General features: G+C 36.1%; 1 long non-coding RNA gene across 1 annotated transcript; it reads left to right on the top strand.

Annotated features, from left to right (window-relative positions):
* Window positions 1–452: 452 nt before the first annotated feature.
* On the top strand, window positions 453–15,178 carry LOC118483229. Its single transcript, XR_004869948.1, has 6 exons — window positions 453–1,061; window positions 1,158–1,685; window positions 1,819–1,893; window positions 2,071–2,172; window positions 2,263–2,353; window positions 14,624–15,178. It is a non-coding gene; the product is annotated as an uncharacterized LOC118483229 (long non-coding RNA).
* Window positions 15,179–23,064: the final 7,886 nt, after the last annotated feature.

Below are 23,064 nucleotides of genomic sequence, written 5' to 3'. Positions count from 1 at the left end.
TCGAATCGTATTTCTACCACTAGTTATATTAAAAGCCTAAGGGGCTATTTGTTTACCTCTTAATGAGTCTTTTAATGGTTAATACATCTTACTGGTTTAACACTTAATGGTTCAGACTGTTTGTTTCACGAGCAGATGTCTGAATAGTTCAGACATTTACCCCTGAATGGTTAAGCACTATACTGAGTCTGAATGATTAAGACCTCTAATCTGAATTGGTCAGACATTTGCTTATAACGGTTAAGTATTATAGTAGCTCTTAATGATTCAGACCTCTTATTGATTCAATACTTAATAATTAAGAACTTTTACTGATTTAACACTTAACCATTCAGTTAACCATTCAGAAGTTGTACAACGAACCTAGAAACCCTTCAAAATGTACAATTTTTTAGTTAGATAGATGTACGAAAGTATAAACAAAAGCAAGCAAAGCAAAGCAAAGGTGGTCTTCCTCGAATTACGCAAAGTCTGTGGCTTACGCCAGAAAAGTCCACCTTCCGGCGACAGCACAGCTCCGGGGCCCCCATCTCACGGCTTACACCCGCCGGATTCTCTCATTATCATTTTCACTAAACTCAAATTGCACAATTATTCTTCTTCTTTTTTCACCCTAATCTACCAATCCTATGTCGACAACAACATCCCATTCCCCAATCACTTCAACCCACCTTATAATAATAATAATAACCTTAATTGCTGTACCTATTTATTTAATTTGCTCACGTTAATCAGATGAATTTATAAACAGACCCACATGGTGATTTATTAGCTTTGTCTCCTCCTTTCACTCTCAAACCCTCATCCCCACCACTTGTTCGATGAAATGCTTACATGAGCACTATTATCATGATATATCTATATATTACTACCTAGTGATTGAAATGATTGTTGTGTTGTGTTGGTTCACCCTTCACCTTCAACAGGAGCCTCTCATATCACAATTATATATATCTGTTCATTATGATTTATGCTTATGCCCTCATCTTTTGTGCTAAAAGTCAACTCAAGTCTCAAACTTTATGCACTCTTTTACTTCTGTTGATTATGTTCTTTGATGGGTATGCATCTTTTTCTTCTCACTCTTTTTATGTTTAGTGGGATCTTTTATGGTTTCAGATCTGAGTTTGAATCTTGTTTTTTTCTTTTCATGACAGGATGATATATATGGTTACAAAGATGAAGAAAGCTGACAGAAGAGAGTGAGCATATGCAACCAGTTGTATATAGAGTATGCATTTATTGGGATTATGCGTGTGCTCACTTCTCTTGCTGTCGGCTGACTCACAGTGGAACTACAGCAGTAAACTTATGGCTCTCTCTTTCTTGTATTTTATGTGTTTTTATAATCTTTTTTTGTGTATTTTATGTGTGGTAGTGGAGATGTTTGAACTTTGAAGCTGCAAGAAAAGGAGTGACACCTGGTCAGAGACTTATTGACACACACCCATCATCCACCATCCATTACCACCACCGCCATCACTGTGTTCACAGAAAAAAGCTGCAGCTTCTGATGACTCAACACTTATCTTCCCAGTTCCCATCATCCACCTTCCACCACATACCCTTTTTTTATTAATTTTAATCTTTTATATAATAAAAGTTTTGACCTTTTTGTTTCTTGATGTGTAAAAATGGAGTTTTGATCAGATTCAAACTGAGGAAGATGATCTCGGACACACCAGGTAGAGAATAGTGTATTATGTACCTTCTTGTTAATTTTGTACTATTTATGATGATTGATTAATTATTTAATATGTTTTCTTTTTATCCAACCTTCCCTTAAACTGTATTAATTTTTATTATTATAATATTCAGCTTTGGAGTTTGAAATCCTGTACTTCTTCTTGATGAAGAGCAAGAAGAGGGTTTTTTCTTGAAATCATTAACAAGGTACTACACTATCTTCTCATAGCTGTTCTTTTTTCTTAACTGCAAATTTAACCGTTTTTTAGTTTTTTTTCCAAAGAATTTTCTCCCAAATTTTAATTTATTCCATCCTTTTCCCCTTTAATATAATTTCCTACTGATTTTTGACCTAAAATAAAGCTGGGTCTGATTTATTTTCAGTTTTTGGGAAGAGAAGACCAGAAAAGTTATGGTTTTCTTTGAAGAAGTGATCCAATTTAAGCATGGTATGCATCACAACTAGCTAGGGTTTCATTGTGTAAAGTAAGAACTTGTTACTAAACATGAGTTATAAACTTATAATTACTCTCTTTATATATAATGTCTTCTAAATTTCAAGTTTGCCAACAACAGGACCCCTAAAAGATGCATGCAACCAACTCTTTGAAAGTCTATGGGTTGCTATATACTATCTGGAGGCACCATATCAAAAGGATTATTCCAGGTAAGTATATATATGTGTGGGAACTTATTTACTTTGTTGTTTTTAAAAAAAAAAAAAAATCTTTCAACTTAAGCATAACATATATCTGATATACATTGGCGAAGCCACGCCCCCCCGAATTTTCGCAAAACCGGGGGGGCGGCAACGTATATACCTATACGAAAGTACTATTCATAACACTACGCATCGAAAAGTTCGGGGGGTCGGGCGCCCCCCCGGAGATACCTTATCCTTCGCCCATGCTGATATATATGTGTATATCTTCATTGAAAGATTTAGGGTTTAAGGATAATATCTTAGTTCCTATAGTATAAACATTGCTGCTTTGTGTTTTGGGGGTTAGTAAGAAACAGCTTCTATTACCCAAGTAGGAATGCATTATTTGGTTAACTGTTTCAACCATATTAGGTGATGATGGTATTTAGTTGTTGATATATATATATGATTCATTGTATGTTTTGGGTAAATAATACCAGGCTCTGATGCTTTTTAATGGCCAATATAAGAATATGTATTGAAGTTCACTTATTGTTTGTGATTTAATGTGGTGATTAACTAGCTCAATGATGAACTATATATAGTGGATACATTGTTTATCTTTATTTCAACCTCTTTATAATTATTTGTTCTTTATGACTTTATGTTTATAATGAGTTAACTAGTACAAGGATACAAGGGAATTAAAATTATGCAGGCCTTATAGGTTCCCTTTTATGTTCTTAATTTATTGCATTTCTTATAGGATGAACTACAATTTCACCTTGTATATTTTAAAGTTTGGAGCATATAATAGTGTAGCATAATTGTTACAAAACAATTACTAGAGATGCTTTGCCTATATAGTTATGTTTGTACATTGTAGTTTGTACTCCTTATGTATACCATAGTTGAATTATTAATTATCACTTATCAGTCAACAAGAGTGCTTTAGTGGACAATTGAAGCATTTGTTAAGCTTCCAATATGGTGCTTTTAGGTCTCTACATGGCTTAAAGGTTTTATAATTCTCTAAAGGCCCGTCTTTAAGAATGTTTACACCTTACATGTTTTTTAACAACAATTTTTACACCTAAAGACCACCATGCCTTTGTGACATACGGCGTGGAGGCCTGCACCTTAGTGTGCCTCGCGTCTAGGCACACTTGTAAGAAAATAATATAATCTTAACATCATAACCTTTTGTTGCTCTCACAAATCACTGTGATTTGAAGAAAAAAAGAAGCATAACGTGTTCATCATAAGTTGCAACTAAAGGATCTCGTGACATAAACCCTTCATGCCTTCACCAATGACTTAATTGAATATTCTAAAACTATATATAAAAAAAGAAGCATAACGCACTCATCATAAGTTGCAACTAAAGGTTCTCATGACTTACATGCCTTCACCAATGACTTAATTAAATATTCTAGAACTATATAGCTTAATTGGTGCACATTTTGGCAATCTAGAAAGCATTACTATTAGAAGTACTAATATTTTAAATTTGGATTCCATCTTGTGAACTAATGTGTGCTATAACATCAAGAAAAGGTTGGAAAGCCACTTAGCATCATGGGTGATATATATATAGAGTTTAGGATGGTTTTGACATGATGATTTCATTGCTATCCCCGAGTCAAATTCATCAACCAAATGCCTCAACCACACCAAATATCTAGTAATATCTCACAACAAACTTGATTTTTTTTTATATTGTGATCATACAATCATACCCAGTAAATCCCACACATAGCAAAGCTATTGGTAGGGTGGGATGTAGGCACATCTTTCCCCTAGGGATGGAGAGGTTGCTTCGAGAGAGACCCCCGACTCCAAAACAAACAACAGGCAAATACATAGGACTAAAGAATGTATACATAGGAAGCTATCAATAGAAGACGTGTGAAAGTGCATTGTGGCAAGAGTAGCTGGCTACATCAACAAAAATAATACATATGCATAAAGTAAAAAGGAAAAATGTAGGCCTCTAAGACAGAGTTAAGCCACAACAGTACTATCTAAATGTCCTTAACCTTAATACTACGTCTCCACTAACTCCTATTCTGGACCATGTCCTTGGAGAGGTGCAACTCTAGCAAATTTTGCCTAATCCGCTCATCCCAATCAACCTAGGCCTACTTCTACTCCTCCCTTCCATGGTGAGGGTTTCCACTGCCCTAATTGGCTCAGTCGACTGCCTCATCTTCATATGACCAAACCATCTCAATCACCCCACCTTTATTTTATCCACTATACTAGCTACTCTTAACATTACCCTAAAAACCTCATTTCTTATCTCTTATCTGGTATAATCTTGTGTGGCCACACATCAACCTTAGCATTCTCATCTCTACTACATCCATCTTGCACGCTTGTGTCCTTTTGATGACCCAACACTCTGTCTCGTGTAACATAGCAGGTCGAACTGCAACCATATAAAGTTTTCCCTTTAATATAGTTGGGAACCTCTTATCATACAAAACCCCAGAGGCTGCTCTTCACCTACACCATCCAACCTAGATACGATGGGCTACGTCACTATCAGTCTCCCCATCCTTTTGCACAAACGCTCCTAGATACCTGAACTTAGTTGCTTGAGGAACCACTTGACCCTCAATAGTGATCTTGATCTGAGTGTCCTCGTAGTCACCTACACCACTAAAGTCACAGTAAAGGTACTCAGTCTTAGAGCAACTAATCCTTAAACCCTTGTTCTCTAAAGTTGCTCTCCCCTCCTTTAGCCTTGCATTAAGGCTTCATCTAGACACCGCAAGTGAATCAACTTGGACAACTCATCCAAAGCAACCGGAAAAAGAAACGGACTCAATGCAGACTCTTGGTGGAGTACTACCTCCACATGGAAGGAACCTGTATCCCCTACAGGCGCATGTACCCTAGTTCCAGTTTCTATCATAGATATCCCTAATTATGTCTAAATACTTCCCTGGCACTTGTCTACCCTCCAAACTAATCCCAAATCAGTCTACATAGCATACTGTCATATGCCTTTTCAAGGTCAAGTAACACCATATGTAGATCACGCTTCTTCTCCCTATACTTTTCTATCAATCTCCTCAAAATGTGAATCGCTTCCGTAGTTGACCGCCCTGGCATGAAACCAAATTGGTTTACCATAACCTGAGTTTCTCTTCTAATTCTAGTCTTAATAACCCTCTCCTATAAAGGGAAGCAAGTTTTGTTGTTGAAATCTAGCAAATCAATAAGAATTCTACAAAGTGGTCTAAACTTAATTAACTAGTTAACCTAGGATTAAGTGGACCATTTAGCAAATGCATTAAGGTCCTTTTGAGTTGTATATGCAAGTCCCCAATTTTTTTACTAATCACTCTTTGAATCAAACATCGATAGAGACAGATGTGTGTGGTGAAATGAAATCAAACACAAACAAGAATATAGATGAGGAATTGTATGAATCCTATTGATAAACAATTATCATAGCTTGATTCATACACACATACATACATCGTTCAAGTCCCATCCAACCCTAGGTGAGCTCCCCTTGGGTTGGTGATCTCACCATAAACTCACACATATAAATGAACACTACAAGCCCCTATTTACAGTGTAGATCTAATATTCAAAATTTCAAATAAGCCGCCACTTATTTGAATTAGTATGCGCTTCACCTTAAGCGCATACTTTGCATCCCACGTGTTCACTTCTAAAGTGAACGCTTCACGTCCATGTGGATGCTCTTTGAAGCATGTGCTTCACCGTAAGTGCTCACTTTTCATTTGAAATCGCAAGTCACAAATACATACAAAACAATTGATAGTAAAATAGGCATGCACATTTGTTCCTTCAATTACAATAAAAACATATATGACAACGTACATACCCTTGCAAGAAAATACTTAAATCAGAACATCGTATCCATGTTGCTCATCACAGATTACTTTTATTGAATTATATAGTGTGTTCTTCATAAGTTGTAACTAATAATATATCACATGGGTTCATTAATCCCTCATGCCTTCACTGTTGACTTAATTGAACATACAAAAAATAATAACTTCATAAGTGCTAAATTGCTAAGTAAAATTTTTAACATTCACAAATTAATGACTTATTTAGCTTTAAATTGCTAAATAACCAAGAATATATACTGGAATTAAGTTTAATATTTTCCTATTCCTAGAAGGAAAGTAGAAGACTTTAGTTTGATTTTTGAAGTCAAACTTACCAGTTTTCCAACTCTAAAATCAAACAGAGTTTTGTAAATTTCAAGGAGAATGTTATAACTATATTTAACTTTATAACAAATACCAGAAATAGAAACATGTAAGTGTTCAGTTTGTTAGAAAATCAAACACATAAAGTTTTTTTTTTTTTTTTTTTTTTTTATAATTAAAATTTACCAATGAAATTTTCAAGCTTCTGCTCATCTCCACTATAATTTTCAAGGACTCTTATTTGCATCTTAGGTTCTTTGCTATATTTTATCCTTAAAATTTGAAGGAAAAAAAGTGGCTTAGCTGAGCTAGTTTTTTCATTTTATGAATATTATCATGATTCAGATGCATATCTTTCCTGAAGTTTGATTGTATTAGAAGTATATATATTAATTTTGGTATCAAAGGTTTGATGGGACATATATTAATGTAGATGTGAATTCCCAAGTTCCAACACAATTTACCAGTACTCTTGTACTGACTTTACAGGGCTGTAATCATTGTCTTTCCTATAATTGGGTTTTTACCCGAAGACTTGCTTGTTTCATGAAACTTTGGGGTTGTAAACGAGCCGAGCCTCAGCTCGCCTAGACTCGAGCTCAACTCGTTTAGACTGCGGGGTATGGTGGGGCGGGGGTTGGGCTTGGGTTGGGGCATTTGTTGACACGTGGCTTGGGTGACAGACATGGGGCGACCCACATTAAAACAGGGTATGGTGGGGCGGAGGTTGGGGGCGTGGGTTTGGTGGGCTTCGCTGGGCTGACCCGGCTGGGCTCTTTGGGCTCTTTGTAATTAAAGAAAATTACATAAAAATTAAAGAAAATTACATAAAAAAATTACATAAAAAAATTTCCTAACGTTTATATTTGTTTTTTATCTCTTCTCTCATCTGCAAGACTATTTCCAACTCGTCACCCTTTAGGTGATCAATCGGCTGGGATAGAATTTTCAAATCCTCCTGTCTTTGTCTCTCGGCTTCTCTAGCGGCATCTCTAGCTTCTTTGCTCTTCCGAATTTCGATCCTTTGTTGTTGGAAGACGTTGAATGTATCCATCTTGGATGAAATGGCATCCAACTGGTCGCTGTATATTCCTCTATGCAAGAGCGAACTCCCAGCTGAAGGTGATGCCGTAGCAGATCTTGATTTTTGAGCACGCCTTTTTGTGGCATCTCTTCCATACTCAGGCCGGTTTGGGCTTGGCGAATCATCAAGAAGGTCCTCAATCTCTTGATCTCGTGCATCAGATTGGGACGAGGCCCTCGACCTTTTGGAAGACGTGTTGCTTTCGCTACCACTGGGGACATTCGCCCACTTTGGATGAAACTTACATATCTCCCAACAATGCATGAAACGGAAGTCGGTCCCCACATTTGTCTTGAATTGAAGCAATGCATTCGTCACAATGTCGGCTTCGGTTTCACCACTTTTTGGGTTTTGTTTTGCTTTATTTAAAAAACCACTATATTTTGTAAGTTGGCCGCTTATCTCGGTCCACTTCGAGGATAAGCTATCGTTTTCACGATAAACCTCTTTTCCCAATTCTTCATGGAGTATTTTACTAACCCCTTGCCACAAATGGGTTCGATGTTGAGAGTTTCCTGTTTTTATAAAAACAAAATTTAATATATTACAAAGTTATATAAAAAAAAACATCAATAAAAACAAAGTTTAAGAATACCTAAAGTTGGATGTTGAGATTGTTGAAACCAACCCCTCGCCAATGCAAGTTCTTCAGGAACGGTCCATTTTAGTTGTTTTCGCTTGATGGTTTCAAGTGCTTTATCCGCCTCGGTTTTTTTCTTATGGCTTCTCTTTTTTATGGGTTGGGGTGCGGAAGGACCGTCGTTGGGTGGTTGAGTTTCGGGGACGGTTTCGTTTTGTGAAAGGTCGATGGAGGTTGGTGAAAGGTCGATGGGCGATTGTGTAAACGGGGTAGGTATCGAATCGTCGGTGTGTGGGAAGTTAGTAAATAAACGATTCCCGAGATACGATGCATAACCCGCCATGTCGGGCATAGGAGAGTGTATGAAAAATGGACGAGCCATTGGACGAGTGGGTGGTGGGCTAGGATTATTTTCTTGGAATGCATACGGGTTGTTCGGGTCAAAAGGACGGTTATGAGGATGCATTTTTTCGTTTTGTAGATGGAGAATTGAAGATGAATGTAGTAAAAAAATGGAAGAAATTGTGAGGTTTTATAGTGGAAAAATTAAATTTTATTAGTTTTTTTTTTAAATAGCCGTTGGCCAACGGCTAGCCCAACGGCTTCTTTTGGTTTGTCCAATTAAAGCCCGCCATGTCAGCTTGGCCAGACCGCCCCACGCCCGGCTTGAAACCCATGCCCCAAGGGCCACGCCCAAACCCATGCCCACCCGGGGTGGTGGCTTGGGCGTTTTCAGCCCACCCCCGCCCAAACCCCCGCCCCATACCCCGCAGTCTTAACTTATGAGAGTTAGAGCTCAGCTGGTTTCGAGTTTTATTCTTGATCAGTCGGTGAGTCGTTTTTTAAGCTCCAACTCGGCTCGGTCTTCACTTGTTTATTATTTATTAATTAATTTATATACATTTATAATTGATTATTACATATATTTATAATTTTTATGTATGATATAATATATAATATTTAGTTATTTTATTGTTATTTTGTATTAGTATATAATTATATACTTATTTAATATATTGAATAAAAATTATATTAACATTAACAGTAGACCAGAAAGTGAATGCTTGGGAAGTTCATTAAACAACCTTGTTTTTAGGTTTGAGCTCATTTAAGCTCGGCTCGGTTCGAGCTATTAGCGAGCCAATCTGGAGTATCTCACGAGCGGCTTGCTCGTTTACACACATATAAAGTTTTATAAAAATTAATTAGGCTTTAAGATATATCGTGAATTGTGGGTATCCTTGAGGACATTTTGAGCATGCTAATAGTATTTGTAGAAAACATAGGTATCAAAAAACACTTACGCATATTCAGAGGTTGTTTGGGATTGCTTATTTATCTCCAAAAGTGCTAGTATTTGTAGAAAACATAGGTAAAAAAACACTTATACATATTTAGAGGGTGTTTGATATTTGCTTATTTAACTCCAAAAGTGTTTTTTTTTTTTTTTTTTTTTGGTCAAAACTGCTTATTGACTTATGACTTTTCCAAAATACGTTTTAATAAGTTGTTTTTTAAAAAGTGTTGGGCTTAGCTTATTCATGTAAAATGATTAAAAAAGACATTCTTATATATTTAAAACCATTTACTACTTTTACATGTAATGTTATATACTTAACAAATTTTTTGGCCAATTTTAATAATTTATAATCAAATTACACAATATATAATAATTTTTTTTACAAATTTCATACTTTTATATTTGTTTTTTTGGAATTGATGGTGATGGTAGTATGGTACACTAGATGCAACAGGTGGTGGTTGGGGGTGTGGCGGTGTGTGCGGGTGATGGTGGAGGGGCGGGCAGGTGATGGTGGATCTTGGTTTTAAAAAGCGAGGGGCACATAAAAGTGACGAGGTCTAAACCGAGGCGCAAAGCGCAAAAGCGGTGGGCTTTTCGTACCTAAGGTGCAAGCTAATTATATATATTTTTTATATATCACATACGTTTTTAGCTTTCTACCCAAAATATAGCTATAAGTAAGGTTTTTGTATGATTTTAGTTGCATGTACAAGCCAAAAAAACCCAAGGTACAACAGTTAGATGCATAAAAACGCCTCGGGTACAAGAGGCGCACGCCTCAGGCCAAAAAAGCCCAGAAAAATCCCAAAAAAACACGCCTTTTTAGGGCTTCTTGTAATTACTCTAGGCGCTAAGCGAAAAAGCCCAAGGGTGTGAGCCTTGTTGAGTCTCGCGCATAAGCGCGCCTCAGGCACGCTTTTTAAAACCAAGTGGTGGATGGTTGTTAGGTGAAGGTGGCGGGTGGTGGTGGATGGCTGTTGGGTGAAGGTGGCGGATGGGTGGCAGGGGCAGTCGTGGGGCGACAGTGGTTGTGGGTGTGACGGTAGCAGGGGCGATTGTGGGTGACGGTGGTCGTGGTATGACGATGGGAAGGGTGGCGGATGGGTGGATGGTGGTCGGGTGAAGGTGGAGGGGGTGGCAGGTGATGGTGTGTGCGTGTGTTATGTGTTTGTGTGAATTAGGGCTTTTAAGGTAAAAGGTGGGGGTAGATTAGTAATTTTATGTTAAAAAAGCCAAAAGCTATTTAAAAAGCCAAAGCCAAAAGCTATTTAAAAAGCCAAATTTGTGGCTTTTACCAATGTTTTAAATACCGTTATGAATCGGCCGGTTATATCATTTAAACCGGACACAAGCCCGGTATGATAAAGTCCGGTAAAACTCGAATACGATATGTCCTATGTACCGGCGATAAATCTGATTCTACCGGTTCAAACCGTTGAACCGGTTTGCATTATCTTTAAATTTGATTTTTCTCACTTCAATAAAAAACGATATTAAGGTTATACTGACCTTTCGTATTTCCGGTAATTAACCTAGTGACTTCCATTCTAATATTTCATTGCTGTTGAAACTGTTACCCACCTCGTCCATGTAATATTGTTTATAAGTAATAAAAATGCTTAATATTTTACAATAAAAACCATGATCAATTACCTAAATCCTAATTGAGCTCGGATTGTTTTTAGATGAATTTGTATTATATGAAATTATAGGGTTAACTAGTAACCCAATTGAACCGCCCGCTACAACCTGGTTCAACCTGGCATAAATTGAAAACAGGTTTTTAAAACATTGGCTTTTACAAAAAAAAAAAAAAAAAAAAAAAAAAAAAAAAAAAAAAAACCATTTTTATCAATGCCATACGCATTTTTAACTTGTTGACTTTTGAAAAAAGCCAATAAGTGAATAAGTCATTCTCAAAGTCAGTCGCAAACACCCTCTCAACATGTTTTTATTATGTACCTTTAGTTAAATGCCACTGTTTGTGTTTCTGAATTTAGGGTTATGATTTATAAAGTCCCATGTGTATAATTAAGGTGAAGTCCTTCCACTAAGCACAATTATTGATTCGTTCCTCTTATTTAGTTATATGTTTTATTTCATGTTGTTAGGATTAATAGAGATGAGGGGAAAGGTTCTATGCAGAACACTAAATATTGCGAGAACACGCAGAACAAAATGAATCACTCATTTTTCAATCCTAAAACCTAAAAAGTAAATGAAAATGTTATAAATGTAAGATTTATTGTTTCTCACACTATAATTTAAAACAAAATATGAAAAATCTTCAGTTTTTAAATAACCTACACACATGTAGGTTATGTGTACCTACATGTATGTACACTATATGTAGGGAAAAATATATGATTTTTTATGTATATATAATACACATATGAATGTAAGAAACATAAAATTTAAGAAATATGAACCTTAAATCCCAAAATTTAGTGATTTAGAGTTATTCTTTTTGTTCTCGCAATAATTACTGTTCTGTAATGATCCTTATCCTAGAGATGAGTTGTACAAAAAAAGGGATCAAAATAGGCTGGCGAGTAGGTGTGTTTGTTTTTCTTCATACATGTACATACTACTGTGATGCAATTCATTCAAGTACTTACAAAAGTGAAATATACTTAAGATATGATTGGCCATTTGACATCTGTCAGCTGGGTGAGTTGGTTTTTAGTGGATCTTGTCAGCAGAAAGTATGTTTTTTGTGTTGATAGGCTTGGCAAATGTATGCACTAGATAAATGCAGAAACAACCAAACAGTGATAAAAAGTATTACTCCAAAGAAAAATATTGAATTCTCTCTACCAAAAGGTAATTAACAATCACTCATTCATAGCAATTAGCAAATCTAGGGTTTCATTTGTTTATACAGGAAGCCCTAGTTCTATGAGCTGAGTGACAAAAGGGACCCATACAGACATATACCAGTTAGTGTCAACAGTGTGGTGGTGATACTTGATTACAAACTTCTTACAAAAATCCCTAATCAGTATGCATATATTACCCAATCTTTATGACATATTTCTAGGATCTGAGCTCGGATAAACGCTTCGTTGGTACCGAGATGTATCAACTAGTAATCTGCAAAAATTTAAAACCGTAGCAACCCACTGTCAATAGTCTTGCAATCTTACAATCGATAAGTGAAAGATGCCACCGCTTTGAAAAAATTGGCAGCAGTATTTTGGAAGTGTTGACCTCAACAATCTGTCGTCGTGTGTTTGTTGGTCTTTGGTATTTCGTAGGTGATGATATTCACGAGATGCTGGGTGCTCTAGTGAGGAAAAATTACCTTGATACAGTTGGAATAAGATGCAACTGGCACATGAACTGCTACTCGAGTCTTTTAACTGGCTGGATAACCTAAATGCACATAGAACTACCTTATATTTGATTGATATGAGTTGTCTTTTTTAGTGTATGATACTTGCCAAAGATGCACAAAATTTAAAAAATGGGTCTTTTCGAGGTTGAACCTTCCTCCTATGTGAATGATGAATCACACTTGCGAGGCATGTGCTGGCAAATACAGGTTTCGGATTGCATTCTTCAAATTCCAAATGTTGAGGACATTATGAACCAATAAAAGGTGTTTTTTTCTATTTAAATCACCAAGACCTTGATAGAGCAACAAAGTGACTAGTTTAGCAAATCATTTTAATCCTTAATGAGGAGCGACTTGAGTCTCCCTAGAGCGTCACTAGGGTAGTTACACCACATAAGGCAAAAATGTCCTCAATGTCATCCTTGTGGCGTCGGACACGTAGGCGAGTGTTTATAACCTCACAGTTTCCACTTATGCAATTAGTCAGGGCTACAAAAAGAAGACACGTTTTCAAGAATAGTGGAGTGTTTACAACTTACATTTGTTAAGAATAACACCAAAGAACATTAACCAAGCTGAACTCTTCGAACGATTAGATCTTATTAGACATGAAGTCGAATTACAATATGAAGAACAAAGGAATTACTAAGAGAATGAAACGAATTAGCAAAACTTAGTCTAACCCTAATTCTGAGCTGCTCTCCACCTTTTAAACTGTTAACAAGGGTTAATTAACAACCTAACTTTCTGATTAGCACAATCAGTCCCTACACTTTATTGACTGACAACCCTTCACCTTTATAGAATGTCATAACTACCCCTCAAGCTTTCTAACCTTGACCAACAAAGACTTAACCAAACTTCAACAACAATAAAACAAGCAAGAACCTTTCTACAATCATGAGGCATTGTAGAATATCACAAATATTTTATAAAGCTTCATGATAGTTGTATTACTTTTAGCTCAGCAAATCATTATTTGTTATCTTAAGGACATAACTATAGGGCTGCAAACGAACCGAACGAGGAAACGAACCGAACGAACACGAACAAGACCTTGCCCGTGTTCGTTTGTTAAGAAATATGTGTTCACGAACTGTTCATGAACACTTACCAAACAAGATTTTATGTTTGTGTTCGTTTGTTAAGGAAATGTATTTGTTCGTGTTCGTTTGTGTTTGTTTGTTAACTTTAGGCAACAGACGAAAACGATCATTGATGAACACGAATGAGCACAAACTAATGTTCATGAACACAAATGGAAACAAATGAAAACAAACAAGCATTCAAGAACAAAATATTTAATACATTGACACTTAATAAATATTTTATTTATCGGAGTTTTGAAGTATTTAAATAAAATATAAAAACTAAAAACACTAACGAACTATCAAACACAAACGAACATGTTACCGAACGTTCACGAACATAAATGAACGAACGCGGCCTCTGTTCATGTTTGTTCATTTAACTAAACGAACGAAATTTCTTGTTCGTGTTTGTTTGTTTAATAAATGAACGGACACAAATGAACTTCCCGCTTCACGAACTGTTCGTTGAACGTTTGGTTCGTTTGCAGCCCTACATAACTAGCTACAAGGCCCATTAGGGCATGGTAATGGCACCTCCTTTCGGTTAAGATCCATTAACCACGCATAGATGAAAACCAACGGGTTATATCTTAGCTTCTCTTTTTATAATTCTATTTCCTTATATGATCAGATCTTGTAGCATTGTTTTTGTAAATCTGATATTCAAATATCTTCAGTGTAATCTAATTATTTCTTTTAGGTATTTTCAGTGGGTTAAAGAATGAGTTTGGAAACATCAAAGGTCCAAACATGAGGTTTACCATGGTAACAACTAACAAGGGAGTTGGTTATCCTACAACAAAACAGGAATAGCGGAGCCCGCATTTACTTCAATGATGAGCCTTTTTTTGGGTACCCAGTGGAACCCGTTACAAGAAAACTCACGAGACTTGTCAATACTTTGCTAACGAGCGGGATCAGATATAAACCAACTTGTGTTGGGAAGGTGGCTGATCGAGGTTATGGATTCAAATTTGATACCTCTTGCCAGAGGAGAATCATGAGTTTACCACAGCGCCGTCTTTGACGGTTAATAATGTACGAGAATTTGGCTCGAGGCTTTCAAGTTAGAGGAGGAGGCCGGAATGGCATACGGCATACCATTACACCAACCTTAAACTCTAGAATGGTATAAATTCATGATGTGTTTCTGATATCTTCAAATTTCAAGGTCTAGGTTTTATTGTTAGATATGTACAAAAAAAAAAAAAACTTATTATTTATATCATCTACAACACTAAAAATTTACTTGATACATGTCACTATTAAGCAAGGTTGGAGAACTCGCTAGTCGCTAGTCGGCCGGTGAAGTGGGGACTAACAACTACTCGGGATTAATCGGGATTACTCGGATCGGGTTTTTTATATGTAATTTTAAGTTTTATGTATACACATATACATTTTTTATAGGTAAATATTTTAAGTAGCTAGGTTATAACTCTTACTCAACTCATTTTTAAGTATACAAGATAAATTGTTGGAATTCACATGGATTGGTTGGAATCTGTCTTGAATTTAGAAGTTTTGTTCGGGAAAATATAGGTTTTTTTGCCGGAATCTAGCCGAAATCACCGATTTTTGGCCGGCCGACTAGGTCCGACTAGGCCGACTAGCGATTAATTGACTGATTAACGAAAAATTACTCAATTACTGGCCAACTAACGATTAATCGCCGACTTGTCGCGATTTTAAAACACTGCTATTAAGTAATAATATTGTGAGGTCTGCTTAAAAGAGAAAAGTATACCCATTTTATGGTGCAGTTTGATTAATTTAATTATTAATATTAATTAAGAATGAATCAGAATATATTTTACTATTAGAAGTAATTTTCTTTTTTTCACATTAAAATACTATATACCTTAAATACCCATATACTTGCACCAAGATTTGAACACTCTTTGGGGACAGTTTTTAGGGTTTCGACTCTTTTTTGAATGACGAATGTTATTGCTCTTTGCGAGACGTCAATCCAAGTCCTCACACTTAAGAATATTAAAAGGTTTTGCTTTGTCACTAGACCACTAACTCTAGCGTTACTTTTCAGGGTTTGATGTGTATGCAATATGCATAAGTGAAGGATATAGCAATTTAATTCTATTAAACTACTATTCTAATGTGCAAGGCTCAATTTATTAGACTTTTAGGATTAAAATTAGGCATATCCATGTTTTAAATACTTTTCCTTAATTGATTGTCGTAACTTGTAGATATGAACTTGTGATAACATTATACAACTTTTGTAACAAGCCAATAAAAAATAAGCATATTCTGAAAAAAGTAAAGATTTAAACCACCAAAGCAATAAAGTTACATTAGCGATCTTTAGATAAGATGAGAGTCGTGTTAAGATTGTGATAAGAAGGTGATAACAACTGTAGAAAATGATTTGTCTAAAGATATATAATTCATATGGTTCAGTTTTTTTTTTTTCATAAAAACATCAGGAGCTCCAAATTAATTTTACAATTGCTATACGTTTTTTTAAATCTCATATTATATGTATATAAAATAAAATGAGGCAATTTCATATATTAATATTCATATTTATCTGTTTTATTCAGTACAATTTATAAATGATAGTTATGTTGTAAATTGATAATCAGAGATGAGAAAGAATAATCAAAAGGAACTGAATTTTATTGATATATTTCTCTCATACAAAACAGGAAAAACGAGCCTTTATTTATAGGCTTTACAAGAACAAATAAAAGGAAAGACTTAAATATGGATATGATGTTGAGGATCCATTATTTTTCTAAATTATTTTTTTCTTTTTTTAACAAGTTATACCTATTTTTTTTTTTTTGTACTTCAAACTCACACAACCTTGAGATTGTAAAAGATAGTGAGAGATTTATAACTTTGTTCTATAACATATAAAAATTTTTCTTGTAGATAGTGAAAAAAAACAATCTTGAGATTGTAAAAGAGATTATAACTTTGTTCTATAACATATACAGATTTTGTTAAGATTATAGCTTTGTTTGGTTGTCCGGCATTAAATTGTCAAACGATCGCTTATAAATATACGTTTAAGTTATAATCTTAATTAGCCATTCAATTAGCATTTCGCACTCTAAAATTTATAAACCAGAATTAAACGTTGAAATCTAATTGCTAAATATCTAGTTAGAGTACTCTTATACTATAGGGTATTAGGGTGTGGTTTTACTTTTCACACCATATGAAAATAGCCATATAGACGCCACAACATTTACGGGTTCAACATATGGGATTATGGGGGCGTGGTGTTCCAGAGTGGAGACAGCCACATGTCTACATCTCATTACTCCACAACGCCATTGTCGGCATGGTGTTCCACCCGACATTGTGGGTTTTAGCACCTACACTGGATAGCCTTAGGCCTTAGGAAGAAGAGCCAAACAAAGAACAGTCCAATTTGGACAATCTAATCCCCAGACAAATTAGATTATCCAAAATATAACGCTCTGACGAGTCTAATCATGAAAAAGGGTACCACAATTGGCAATTTCAACCCTATTTGAGCACCTACGTACACCGGAAGTGTTACGTTTGTGGTTGATGTAGCACCAACATGTAGAAGAAAGGCAACATATAACTTGAGTTTAAAATGTGGGTATAAGCACTGATGAGAGGAAGGATAAAATATTAATATATGTGAAAATGAGGGGGAGCGGGTGTTGTTGTGTCTAAGGTAGCAAATGGTTAGTGGGGTGGTTTTTTTTTAACCAATTTTTGGCTATGGTGGTCAATTGAAATTGGTCGAATGTAGATGCTCTTATAGCCATGTTTCACGTTTTCTGGAGCCTAACTTGTTTGATCAAGAACCAGCTAAATAGCCGATCTGATTGAGCCCATCTGAATCAGCCATACCAGTAAAACCAATGAATCAGACCATGCACTTGGACCTTGTTTTAATTGTATTTATTTTTTCTACAATACTCATTTCCTAATTCATCTACCGCTGCAAACTCTATATTTTCTTTATTTTAGGCTGTTCATTTTGTTAATGTTAAAAAATCATAAAAAAACATTAAATAATTTCATATTTATAATTATAAATTATTTATGCCATTCACTTTTTACCAACGAACCAATAAGATGACATGTTCAATAACCAGTCGAGTGATGAAAAGATCGTGTTATTAAAGGAACATGCCCCACAAAAATTTAACAAATGGAAATAAAACGATTACAAGATAAAAAGTGAGCGTACCCATTTGTATAGTCACCAAACCATTACACAAAGCATACCTAGATTTACATGGTTTGAATCAAAAGACAAAATGAAACGGAAAAAGGTAGGTTAAATCAACTTCAAGTGGGATGTCGCACATATTGGAACTCCACAAACTTTTTTATATTTGTTAACATGAATTTATCAATTGTTAATTGAACCACATATTCATTGTCAGGATTTATAGATATCATCTTATCTTTAATCTTTGCATCTATTTTTTTCTATCATCCACTAAAAGAAATAACAGCATTAGGGGCGACACTTTTCCTTAGGATCAAAACTACTCAAATATAAAACTAAGGTTAGGTTCCAAAGAATAAATTATCAAAGCGTGAAAATCTTGATGGTTTGAACTAGTTGTATTGTGATTAATCAATTTAATCCTACTAATTGTGTTACCCGAGAAAATTATCAAAATACACAATGTTTATCAAGACTATTCCAAAATAGACATACTTTTTTCAACTTATTAAAGTGTTTACACCAATCAGAAAACAACACTTACGGCTGACGGTTGAGAAAGCTAAAGCTTAGCGGTGTGGGGGTCGGCTCAGGACTGGCGAGCCACGTCGGGCCCCGTCCACACCGCCCCCACCCGGGTCGTCCCCGTCGCCTCTGTCTTCCCCCAGCCTACCTTGACGCCCCCCCCCCCCACACACACACACACCCTAGGGTCATCCCTTTAGGCTCATCCCTCACATCTGCTTACGTGGACGTCTACGTGACGGATCATTCTTTGAGGACTACCCTCCTCCAGACCCAATAGCCTAAGGCTCAGCCGGTACTTTTTGGTACATAAATTCATGTTTAGCCGCCTTTAGCCAGCCGCCTAACATGATTATTTTTTGAAAAGACAAAAAATGTTTCTATTTTAAAAAAGTCAAGGTAAAAAAATATATATTTTCGTAAATTTCTCTAAGCAAAAACGAGAGTGGGTTAATTTTTTTATTGTTTAGTTCAGTTTTCGTAGTCGAAAAAAAAAAGAACCAAACCAAATCCAAATTTGGTCTTCGATCAAAAGAACCTTCAAACCGAACAAATCGATAAACACCAATGCTTAGACCACCCGTAGTGGTGAACAAAAATAATGCCCCCACCATGGGGCATTATCCGACACGTGGCATCCTAATCAGCATTGGGCATTATAGTAAAAATGATGTAGTGCGACATTATTCCAATAACGCCCATATTATTTTCAATGCAAAAAAAAAAAAAAAAAAAAAAAAAAAACACGAAATACATTCAAAAGTGACCATTTTCCAAAGTTGTCAGAGATCCTCAAAAGTGATTGGTGGGTAGCTCAAAAGTGATTGTGGGTCAAAGCCAGTCAATGCATTCACAAACCAAAATCAGCGTTTTAATTAAAACGCCATCTTCCATTTTATTTGAAAATAACACCGGCTAACGCCGAGTGTAGTGGGGGGCGGGGCGTTTTGGGGTGTTTTTTTTCAATTTTTTTTAAAAAATCACGCCCCACTACGGATGGTCTTATAGAAGACCCCAAAATATGAGAAAAGAGTAAAGAGTGTTATGATGGATAAATGTTGTTGGTCTACTTTAGACACAAAACTTAAAGCTTCCTTTCTTAACTTCTGCCTCAGAACAGTTCATTAATAAAATATTGTATTTTATAGTTATAAAGGAATTTTTTGCATCTCAGTTACGTTAGTTTGTTATAGTTCTTGGCTTTCACGTGGTTTGGTCGCGTTATTCATGTTTTTTGGAAAACAAAATATAAATAGTAATTTTGGTTTACAAATATTTAAAAAGTACTCTCTTTTAAATCTTATCATGACATATTAGTTTATAATAATTTACATCCTCTTGTATTTCTTTCATGTTGTACAAGCAAGTAAAATAAATTGAATGTTTTATACTATTGATTATTTTATTTTATATATGTACAAAAAGTAAAAACAAAAGGGGACTGTGTTAGACACAAGTAGGGGTGTTCATCGGATTTTGGGTTTTTCAGGTCGGGTCGTTCAGGTTTTTGTCTGGGAAAAATTGACCCGATGACCAACCCTTTTAAAGTCCGGGCTATTCGGGTTCGGGTTAGCTCGGATCGGGTTATTCGAATCAACCGGTTTCAAGATGATGACTTCCACACGAGAGTTCCATAGGAGGGGAATTATCATTATGATTACCCTCTGACGAGTTGTGAGAGACCAAATGACCTTGCTTAAATAATTCGCTAATGTTTATATTAGTCATTGTTACTTATCAATGTCCATAACTTATGGGCATGCTTGAGAGTATAATCGAATTGATGGTATCTTGATTTTATTTGATGAACATACCATGCATCTTGTGAGGTGTTCCACACCATATCTTTCAATATACAAATATTTTGACCATGCATAATGGTTAATGCCTCTAATAAGTGTTTTTCGTTACATCAGCATTATAACGACTCTTCAAAAAATGTGTAACTGTTTATGCATCTTAATGTCCATTTCATTCAATGTTTTCCATTTTTTTCTACTCTTTAGGTATTATTCTAAAAAGACAAAATTACACAAATCAACCTTTATGTTATACCCAAACTGCACTTTGTTGGTACACGATATGTGGACGCGACTCAGTTTGGTTCGGCTAAGGTTCGGCTCAAGTCTAACGTCACGACATTCCTCCGTCGTGCGTTCCAAAGTTCCATACACAAAGCTGGAGAGCCAAACCTTGAGCACCAGGCCAGATAACAAGATCTGGGCTGAACCAAGGTGACGAAACACAGCATGAGCCTCAACTGTTTTGGGCCAAAGCCCAGATCGACGAAACATGAGTGATGTCGACGAAACAAGTCTGTTTCGTCGACCATGTTTCATATCCTTTCCTGTTTCGTCGTTTGGCCATGTGTTTCGTCGAAGATGTTCCATTTCGTCGTTGGTCTTCTGTTTCGTCAATGCTGGTGCTATAAATAGACCATATCAGACAGAAGAGACAGACACGAGTGAGGACACAAGTGAGAACCAGAGAGAGTTTACAGAGTGTATTTGTAAACCTAGCTTTGTAGCTGCTTTCAAGTATTAATACATTGGTGTTAATCATTGAATCTACGTGTCTAGTATCTTGTGTTTCCTTATCTCTATCTGGGTTTGCTATCTCGGTTGGATTCCGCACAACCGGGTTGGTTTGTACACAAGGATTAGGCGTTGATGATATTATATTTGGTTCTACTAATGATGTTTTGTGTAGGAATTTCGAGCGTATTATGCAGGATAAATTCGAGATGAGTGCTATGGGGGAAATGACTTTCTTTTTGGGCTTACAAGTGCAACAAACTGAGTCTGGGATATTCATCCATCAGACTAAATATGTTGGTGACATCTTGAGCCGGTTCCAGATGTCTGATGCAATGCCCATCGGTACCCCATTGCAGCAAAATCACGGAATTAATCCAGACTTGAAGGGTGAAGTTGTTAGCCCCTCATACTACCGCGCGATGATCGGATCTCTTATGTACCTCACAGCATCAAGACCAGATATAATGTACCCAATGTGCATGCTTTCCAGATATCAAGTCAACCCGAAGGCCTCACATCTTGCAGCTGTAAAAAGGATTTTTCGTTATTTGAAGGGTTGCCCTGACACCGATCTATGGTACCCTAGGGATAATAACTTTGACTTGATCTCTTTCAGTGATTCTGATTTTGGCGGATGCAAAATCGACGGCAAATCCACAACGGCTGGATGTCAGTTTTTGGGAAATCGCCTAGTCACATGGCAGTGCAAGAAGCAAACGTGTGTCGCTACATCAACATGCGAAGCTGAATACATTGCTGCCTCAAGTTGTTGCTCCCAAGTCCTATGGATCCAACAACAATTGCGCGACTACGATTTTGAATTCCTAACTACTCCTATTTACGTTGATAATTCTGCTGCCTTACAGATCACTAGAAATCTTGTGCAGCATTCAAAGACCAAACACATTAAAATCAAATATCACTTCATACGTGATTGCTTTGATAAAAGGCTAATCGATGTTGTTAAGGTCCACACCGATGACCAACGTGCCGATCTTTTTACCAAAGCATTTGACAAATCAAGATTTGACTTTTTATTATTGGTAAATGGCATTAAGGTCAAGCAAGAGTAAAACCAACATCGGAAAATCATTTTTGTAAATATCTTTGTGTCTTTTAAATTTATCATAGTTTGTTGATTTTAGGGGGAGTAAATCCAAAATTTGAAAATCCAAAAACATCGAAAAATTTCAAAAACACAAAAACAATAGAAAAGCTAAAATGAGTTTCCTGGCGAGAAAAAGAGAAAATGATAGTACATCAGTGGTCTGTCCAAACCTCTTTAAACCTTAAATGAAAAATATGTTAAGCAGCTCTATATAAGATGTATCGGTAGGCTCACAATCATTTTAAAGTGTGCAGGGTGATATAAACCTAAATCGACTGAAGACCAGGTGGGAACCGCTCATTGGCATATGGTCTTGGTACCGAAATTTCGTTTGAGAGATTGCCGAGGTTCTGAGATATTCGGTCTTTATGCTGCTTATCATCTGGGTATCATGGTTGTATCTTTTACCGAAAAATAACGGGGACGCAAGTCTAGATCTTCCATGATACCATACATACGTGTACATATTGCATTCGACCTCAATAAGTGATAAACAATCACATGTCCCTCAAAATAAGTGATAATATATCACATTTATCCGGGAGTCAAGTTCGTCTCTTTGCTGTACGAAACTACTGACCTGTTCACGGACTTGCTTCTGCGCCCTCATGCATATGAAAATCAAGTTCCTCATCAATAAGTGATTCTATCACATAGGGCTTGTTTTCAAATCAAAATAAGTGAGTTTTTCACATTTTCATATACGTCAAAACAGATGATAATCGGTATACTCACCGGTAAGATGAACCCTCGTGCATACCTTGATACGGGAATGTGTCGTGATG

Source organism: Helianthus annuus, chromosome 10 (assembly GCF_002127325.2).
Source record: "Helianthus annuus cultivar XRQ/B chromosome 10, HanXRQr2.0-SUNRISE, whole genome shotgun sequence".
Taxonomy (NCBI): domain Eukaryota; kingdom Viridiplantae; phylum Streptophyta; class Magnoliopsida; order Asterales; family Asteraceae; genus Helianthus; species Helianthus annuus.
Note: the sequence above shows the minus strand (reverse complement) of the source record. Positions and strands in the feature narration are given on the sequence as shown.